The sequence below is a fragment of the Sciurus vulgaris genome (genome assembly GCF_902686455.1).
Source record: "Sciurus vulgaris genome assembly, chromosome: 6".
Taxonomy (NCBI): Eukaryota; Metazoa; Chordata; class Mammalia; order Rodentia; family Sciuridae; genus Sciurus; species Sciurus vulgaris.
In genome coordinates this window covers 74,330,570-74,340,046 of record NC_136466.1, presented here as the reverse complement: position 1 = coordinate 74,340,046, position 9,477 = coordinate 74,330,570, and the positions used below count along the sequence as shown (strand labels likewise).

General features: G+C 40.1%; 1 pseudogene across 1 annotated transcript; it reads right to left on the bottom strand.

The window, feature by feature from the left end:
- Nucleotides 1–3,603: 3,603 nt before the first annotated feature.
- Nucleotides 3,604–4,777, bottom strand: LOC306663062 (glyceraldehyde-3-phosphate dehydrogenase-like; annotated as a pseudogene). Its single transcript has 2 exons — nucleotides 4,541–4,777; nucleotides 3,604–4,427 (listed from the first exon to the last, which is right to left on the bottom strand). The product of its transcript is annotated as a glyceraldehyde-3-phosphate dehydrogenase-like (transcript).
- Nucleotides 4,778–9,477: the final 4,700 nt, after the last annotated feature.

The window sequence follows — 9,477 nt, the reverse complement described above, 5'->3', positions numbered from 1 at the left end:
TTTAAGAAAGCTTCAATTAATGTATTAAATTAATAGTCTTAGTTAATAAAATAACTTTAAACATTTTAAACTTCATTTATGCATTTAACTTCCTTCTCAAATATTTTAATTATCTAAAGGGACACCCAAAATCTTCGGATTACATGATAAATATATGCAATTTATTTTTCAGTTTAAAATATTATTTTAAAAACCTTAAGAAAACATTTATACAGATGTTAAGCATCTAAGCATATTTATTTTTAATTCTGTTTTTAAACCTAATAAGATATTTTATATTTTCTGATTTATAGTCACAAGTTTAAATTAATTATTTAATTACAAATCTGTATTGAGAACTGACCACTTATTTATTCTAATAGGCTTAATTTCCTTAAAATATTAAAAATACTTAAAATACCAAATATGCACAGGTCCCATAAAACAAAAACTATTGGTTTCCCTGGAATTGTTTCTATTCTTTAAAATCTTCCTGAGATAAAAAATGTGTAAAAAGTAAGGAAATGAAGCCACACATGGTGGTGCATGCCTGTAATCCCAATAGCTCAGGAGGCTGAGACAGTAGAAATGCAAGTTCAAAACCAGCCTCAGCAACTTAGCAAGGTCTTAAGCAACTTAGGGAGACACTATCTCTAAGTAAATTGTGAAAGGGTTGGGGATGTGGCTTAGTGGTTAAGTGCCCCTGGATTCAGTCCCCAGTACCAAAAATGTCATCCTAAGTAATTGGAGATCACTGTTCCAGCATTTATCAGGACCACGAATATTAATGAGCTCATGAAGTTAGGGTTAAAAATATGCTGATCATTTTCCTCCCCATCCCTTTGGTCATACTGAGCCCCCCCAATAGTCATTATGTCAACTCCAAGTGACAGAGTTTAAGTTTCTCCTGACTCCACAGGAACCCAGGACAGTTATCAGACTCTAAACAGCAGGTGTGCCAACATCTGTTCTTCGTTCCTCCCCACTCCAGCAATGGCGCCTGAGCCAGAAACCTGAAGGAAAGCCCCCCACTATTCCTCTTTAAATTCATAATCTATCCAAATCTAACCAACCACCAGATTCTACTTCATCTGCAACCTTTGAAATCTCTCCCAAATCTTCTCCTCTCCTTCCCCACAGCGGTTACCTGAATTCAGGCTTTTTGGTTCTTCTTGCCTCAGTTTACTTAGTGCCCCTCTCACTAGTCTTGCCTGTTCCAGGGGCTCTACCCACACCTCCACTTTCTATTGTGATGATAAAAACCACCCGGCAGCCACCATCTACCACCACTGCCTGCCGTTTACTAACACCTTCTTCACACCAGGCAACGTGCTTGAGGCTTTCTCCACATTATCCCATCTGCTTTTCATCAGAGACCTGAATAATACACATCATTACTCATTTTAAGATGAGTAAGTCGAAGCTCAAAGAGGTTAAGTAACTATGACCACTCAGCTACTGCATAGATAAACCAGGATTTAAACCCAAGTGCTTTAGCAGTTCAACTCCCCAAACAATTGTTTCTCCTTTTCTCTACCTATAACACTCCTACTATTTTCAAAGCTATATTCATGGATCCCTTTCTCTGAGAAGACTGGCCTACTCTGGAGCCCAGTCTGACTTAATATCTCTCCCTTGGTTTTCTGTAGCCCTATCTACTAAGCTTTATCAGAACACTTACTGCACTTTACTATAAATGGCTCACTTAGACTTCCTTACATTTGCAGTAGGGGAGGTAAGGAAGTGCCTGCTACACAGATCCACACAAGGTGGCAGGGTGGGAGGAAGTGAGCAAGCAGAGGCTGTGTGATGCAGGTTCGGAGACCTTAAGACTCCATCTCTTATTAGCCCAGTGACCTTGGGCAAGTCTGCTGACTCTCTGGTCTTATCTCAATGATCAAACAAGAATAATTTCTCTTTCTAGGTGGTTATGAGAAGGAGAATTAAAATATACAAAGCATTTGACAAATAGTAAAAAATTGCTGCCCTTCTAAGATTGTTATAGTTATTGATCAGCAAAGAATTGCTTGTTTCTGAGCACATGATATAAATGAGGGCTGAAAGAGCAGAATGCCTCGCAGGCAACAGCCTGGACTTCCTGGGGACCAGTAATAAATTTGTGATTTTCAGAATCTGCTTTCCATCTCTAGACACAGCTTCTTTCTATCCCAGTCAGAAGACTCTGAGCGTCTTTCCTTTTTTTATGATTTTATTCTAATTGAAATCAATAGACATTCACTGAGATCCTACTATGCACAAAATACAGAACTTTGTAGAGGACATAGTAAAGAGAAGGCCAGGCCTTTGCCCACCAGGAGCTTGTTTCTAGTTCTTAAAAGGAAAAAAGTCCTTTATTATCAACACACACACACACCACACACACACACACACACACACACACACACACACACACAGTGCACATTGCAAAGGAGGACATTGCTGACTCTGGTGGGCCTGGAAACATGCAAAGGGTGAGGAGAAGTGACAATCAGCAAAATGAGATGGGTGGTGGAAAACCCGGAACCACTACAGTATAAAAGACTGAGATTGTGGACTGGGTTAAAGAACTCTTAATGCAAAGCTGTAATGTCAACTTCATGTGTTTTGGGTACCATTAATTAATATCATTAAATCAAAGCCCTCTAATGCATATAGGTTCTGTGCTCCATACAAGGCCTTTTTTTTTTTTTTTTTTTTTTTGTAGAATAGGAGTAGGATTGTCACAGAATTTTAGTGTCTGATTTACTTTATACTTTTCTAAATGTTTTATATAGAGTTTTATTTATTTCATCAGATTCTCATAACCAAACATAGCACTCAGGACTTTTTGTTGTTTGGTTTGGTTTGGTTTTGTCAATCAGATTAATAGAGTTTGGTTAGATGACTTCATGCATTGTATGATTTGATGGCCTAGAAGACAGTTTTCTAAAAGCTCTTCATCTCCCAGAGGTTTCTCCATCACTAATACATTCCTTTGAGTTAACAATTGACTCCAGGAAAGATGCACCTTGTATATATTGGTGCCATCTAGCTAATTATCTTAACAACGAGATGGAAGTTTAAAATAAGCAAATATTTATTGAGCAGCTATATGTTACAGACACAGGCTGGAGGTTGAGACTAAACAGTAATGAACAGGACAATCCCTGCCCTCCAGTGGCTCACAGTTTACGCCTGGGAAGGATGAAACTTTATAAGGCTGTAGCACTGCTGGTGGGAGGTGATTTGCTGGGGCTTTCTGATAAATCCAGAAGAGTGTGAGCACCTTGGTATTTAGTGAATAAAAAGGTACAAGGAAGAACATAATGTGAATTTTAACTATTTCAAAATTTGATGTAGGTGGCCTTGTTTCCTGGACTTCTCCAGTTTTGAGAAGTTTGGAATCATACCTGTTCTGAAGACATTGGCACTATAGCATCCCAATCTTGAGTATTCACTTAGGTGCCCTGTTAACCTGCCCTCCTGAGTATCTTTTTAAGCGGGGGGAGGGGTGCAGAGAACTTTATTGATGGTATGTGACAGTAGGGCTCCCTAGCCCCTCCCCTTCTTCAGGGGATCTGGGGTAGAAATTGGGAGGAGAGGAGCTGCTCAATGTGTTGAGGGACTGATTTAGGGGCAGGGATTCCCCAGCAGCTGAGGGCCTCTCTCTTCCTCTGTGTTCTTGCTGGGGCAGGTAGTCCAGGGGCTCTTACTCCTTAGTGGCTATGTGAACCGTAAGGTCTACCACCCTGTTTCTGTAGCCAAATTCATTGTCATACCAGGAAATGGCTTGACAAAGTGGTCGTTGAGGGCAATGCCAGAACCAGGAGATCGAAGGTGGAAGAGTGGGTATCACTGTTAAAGTCACAGAGATGACCAGGTCCTCCCTGTAGCTCAGGATGCCCTTGAGAGGGCTTCTGATGCCTGCTTCACCACCCTCTTGATATCATCATATTTGGCAGCTTTCTCCAGGCGACAGGACAGATTCACAACTGACACTTTGGGGGTGGGCACACAGAAAGCCATGCCAATGAGCTTCCCATTCAGTTCAGGGATGACCCTGCCCACAGCTTTGGCAGCTCCAGTGGATGCAGGGATGATATTCTGGGCAACCCCACGGCCATCAGGCCACAGTTTCACAGAGGGGCCATCCACAGTCTTCTGAGTAGCAGTGATGGTGTGGACTGTGGTCATGAGTCTTTCCACAATGCCAGAGTTGTCTTGGAAGACCTTGGCCAGGGGGGCTAGGCAGTTGGTGGTACAGGAGGCATTGCTGGCCATGGTTCATGGCCGTCACAAACATGGGGACATCAGCAGAGATGATGATCCTTTTGGCATTGTCCTTCAAATGAGCCTGACTTTCTCCATGGTAGTGAAGACATCAGTGGACTCCACAACATATTCACCACCAGCATCAACCTATTTGATGTTGTCAGGATCTTGCTCCTGGAAGATAGAGATGGACTTCCCTTTGTTGTTGTTGTTATTATTGATGATGGACCTTTATTTAATTTATTTATTTATATGTGGTGCAGAGAATCAAGCCCAGTGCCTCATACACGCCAGGCAAGAGATCTACCACTAAGCCACATTCCCAGTCCCAAGATGGACTTTCCATTGATAACAAGCTTCCCATTCTCAGCCTTAGCTGTGCCATTGAATTTATCATGGGTAGAATCATACTGGAATGTGTAATCCTGTAGCTGAGGTCAATGAAGGGGTCGTTGATGGCAACAATATCTACTTTGCCAGAGTTGAAAGTAGCCCCGGTGACCAGGCACTCAATACAACCAAATCCATTCACTCCAACCTTCACCATCGTGTCTTAGGAACGTGGCTGGCACTGCACGAGAGGAGAAGATACAACTGTCTGTCAAACCGGGAGGAGCAGAGAGCCCCCAAGTGTTTTAATAGTACCTCTCTCTCAGGTCTGCTGCCCCAATGACATACCCTCATCTCCTTGTGTCTGGACTTCTCTTCACAACCAGTGACCTCATCTTCCTGCCTCTAGTCCTGTGACTATCCACCACTCTCTCTGCACTGCAGTCAGAGCATCCTTCTCAAACACTAAATCTGATCTTTATCACCTAATTCTGATTGCTCCACTCCATGAGCAAAACACTGCCAGGTTTCCCTTGCACATAAAAGCTCCCCAGCATATACACCATTCTTGCCTTGTGTACCTGAAGCCAAACACTGAGCTGACCTTGTCTTTCACAACAATCAGGTAAAGTATATTTTCTTTCATTACTGTGAGCTTGGTGATTAGCAAGGGGACCCTTCTAGCCTGTCAATTGTGTAATATGAGCAAACCACTCAGTGATAAGAATAGCCCAATGAGATAATGACCTTTGTTCTTGAGAGTTGCAGAACTTTAATGTAACTCCAGACTAGGCAATTAGGACCAAATATGTGTCATTTGGCCAAAAACCTCCACCTGAGAAGGCCCCCACCAGTTTCTCATACCTATCTCCTATAAAACTACCCCTAAACTGGCTTCTTGGTAAGCAGGCTGTTTAGGACAAGAATCCTGGCCATCCTCTGATCTGCTGGTTTATTGCAAAGAATTTCTTTCTCTACTTCTGCTTTGCCTCTTCCATCATGCAGCAAGCAGACAGAGACTTTATGTAGTCATATACCTTTCCCATTGAACTGCAGGGTCCCTCTGAGTTCTAGTCAAAAGGAACCACATGCCCAAAGAGAATATATGTGATTTTATTTTTAATATGTCGACCAGATTTCCTTTTCCAAAGTTATGGCAACTATTTCTTTCAATCCTCACAAGCCCTTTTTAGTTCTGCCAACCTGATGTGTGAAACACAGTATCTCATTGTTTAAATAGTGTTTTCCCCTGACTTCTAGGGAGGATGAGCATATTTTTACATGTTAATTGAAATTAGGATGTCTCCTCTATAAAATTGCCTGTTCATAATCTTTACTTAATTTTCTATCAGTTTTTCCTTTCTTATTAATTCATAAGTGCTCTTTGCAATACTATTTTATTTTGTAATAAACATAATTAACAAATACTGAGTGCTTTTACATATTGAGTACTCTTTTCTTCCCTAGTCATGTTTTTTCATGCTATATTTTTCCAAATATAAATTAATAAGTGCTTTATGAATCAATGAATAAATGAATGAGAAAACTGAATATATGAGCTATGTAAATTTTATCTCCCCCAGTGACTGGCTCTTTAATTAGGGACTATTTCCTCATATGAATTTATTCATATTCTCTTGTACCACTTTATCTCCAAGGTATTTAGATTGCTCCTTCCAGCCACTACCCTCTGCTTCTTGTTTGGCAAGGTAGGGTATGTCAGACACACTTAATAGATGTTCCAGAATGGGGATGTTGCCTCTCCCTTAAGTGTTGGGCATTGGAAAGGGGCTCAGAAAACACATACTAGGGTAAGAGCAGGAAATGCTTCTTGCTTCATGAATTGTCTTGGGGGAGTAGTTATTATAAGTTACCTTAAAACATTATTGGTAGTATCAGGGACATGAAAGATCCTGGTAATGAGACAACTAAAATTTTAGTACTATTTCTTTAATATACTGTATACTTCTGAGAGGGCTTTAAAATCCTTTCTGACTTACTTACAAAACACCAGTCAACCTGCAGAACACTAAGATTTCTTGACTGTTCCAGTTTCCACAAAAGAAGCAGATTCACAACTGGACAAAGCAAAATGGCAGAAAAATATTAAACCAGAATTACAGAGGTCTCTCCCCCAAAATGTGGTTTGAATGCATGATTTTCTTTTAATTTAGAAGAGTTTTACATTTGACTTTACTGCACAAAGCCAGTGGAATTCAAGATTAGGTTATTCATTTAAGATTAAATTATTCCCTCAAGATCCCCACCCTATTCTTTTTGATGAGGCCACAAAACAATTGTTCCTTTCTTGCTAACTGTTTCTCACTTTCTCTCTCCACCTTCCTTTAATCAGCCTGTCTCTTAAATGACTCATAAATAAAGTCAGTGCATTTGGGACACTTCATGTGTTACTTGCAGATAAAACACTTAAGTGTTTCATTTGGAATCAAAAGCAGTTTCCTGAGGAAATAACTGAAATCACAAAATTGTTGAAAAAGCTGATAAACGAAATCAGGTCACCAGGAAAAAGTCATCTTTTCTTGAACAAAGCATCTAAAGCAGCTTTACAAAGAAACATAAGCAGAGTCGTAGGCCCAGAAATTGCTTCAGTTAAGCATGAAATACCAGGCTGTGGGCAATGGGAAAATAAAGATTTTAATAAAAATAAAGAGCATGACCAGGTTTGCAAATTCATCAGGAATGACTACAAAAGCTGCATCCCTGGAGATGGAGTCACAACAACTGGCTTAGATGGTTTTCCAGTCCCCTGGCTGTAAGTAGAGGTACTGGCAAATGATCAAACCACTGGTCCTAACTTACTCTAGCCTGAGGGTGATCATGGACCTCAGACTTTGGTGAAACTTAGGCAGGAATGGTTCTTATTCATTCATTCTTCAATAAATACTTATGATGTCCATACTTTACCAGCAAAACACTAGGCCCTTTTCGGGGAAAATAGTACCTGTTCCAAATCTAGCTAGAGTAGTAGACTCAAATCCCTACAGAAACCAGGTAGGTACCACAAAGGCGTCAGGCCAGGTGAGTACTGGGAACTGTGGTGTACTGAGGAGTAGAGGCACCATCTACACAATGCTGACTTTATTCAGAACCACTGGCTACAGTATTCCCCCTTATCCAAGGGGGAATGTGTTCCAAGACCCCCAGTGGATGCCCCAAATCAAGATTAGTACCAAATCATATATGTACTATTTTTTCCCATATTATATATACATACCTGTGATAAAATTTAACTTATAAATTAGGCAAGTAAGAGATTAACAACAATAATAATATTAGAATAGAATAATTATATAAATATATTATGATAAAATTATGTGAATGAACTCTCTCTTTCTCTCTCTCCAAAAATATTTTGTGGTACTTTATTCTTTTCACTTAAAGGAAGTACTTTATGGCTTCTCTTTAGCAAATTCGAATTTTCAGCATCACTATTCTTGCACTTTGGAGCCATTATTAAGTAAGATAAAGATTGCTTGAGCACGACTGCCGCCATACAGTGAGCATTGATCTGATGAAGGAGGGAGCTACTATGTGACTAATAGGCAGACAGCATATACTACGTGGATACATTGGACAAAGGCATGATTCACATCCTAAACAGGATAGAAAAGGATGGTGCAAGATTTCCTCACACTACTCAGAACATTGCACATTCTTAAATGAATTATTAACTTTTGGAATTTTTAACATTTTAAGAGCTCAGTTGACTGTGGGTAATTGAAATCTCAGAAAGTAAAACCACAGACAAAAAGGTACTACTCCATTTCTATAAGGAATGCAGCAAACTCAGTGCAGAGCATTTTCTAGTTTCAAAAAAGGAGGCTTCGATCCCAAGTACATCTTGACATTTCTTCTTCTTAAACACTAACAACCAATGTCAATTTTTAAAATAATACTACATCAGCAAAGCAAACCATGACCACAAGATCAAATTTGACCTGAGCATCCAGTTTATAATCTCTGGCATAGAACATTACACAGTGTTTAATGAATTTCCTAGTATCTTCATTTCCCTTTCTTTGCCCCCTCAATTTTTGGAAATATCTGAAATATTGGATAGTTACTCTTAAAATATATTTGATATAATAAAAGCTTTTTTTTAAAGGGTTGGAATATGGTACTGGAAGTCTCTCTCACTCCATTCCCCCACCACCATTTCGAGTGTCTGAGATTCCCTATGCAATGACAACAATTTAAGAACCTTTCTAATCATGTGCCCTTACCAACTACATATCAATCCCTCCCACCCCCCGTGCTGGAGATGGAATCCTGGGTCTTCTTCTGTATGCTGGGCAAATGCTCTACCACTGCACTATACCTACAACTCTCATCGTTCTTTTGTTGTTATTGGCAGGACTCTCCTAGACCTAAGTGCTGTCCCTTTACTCTAAAATTCAGGCCATCCTAGCACTATAAATCCTCACTAATTTTTATAAGGAGAAGGTAACCCTTTCCTTTTCCTGGATATTGCCACATTCTCTCTCTACCCCAAGAATGTCTCCCGTTCTTGGTTTTGAGCCCTAACCACAGTTTTGCAGCAGCATGATACTAATGTTGGCCCATACCAAGACTGTACAATTTAGAAAAAGGGTCCCTTGACTCTCCATTAACAGTGACTGGGAGAGTTAGTGGATACAAAGATAGTAGATACAGAGTTAGTGGATACTCCTTTAAGAGTGGATTTCCTGGGAACTGTGCAATACACAGCCTACAAAATGGCAAGCAATGGCCCCGTGCCCACCCCTTCCAAAGGCACTTTCTTTTCATTCCATCCTTAAATTGGTTCTCCTTTGACTCCTCAGGAACCCATGGCTTCCTGTTTTCACTATTCATCATCCATTTGATAACAAAGAACCTGAACCATGTCCTCCTTCTCCCCCAATCCCAGGTCTAGAC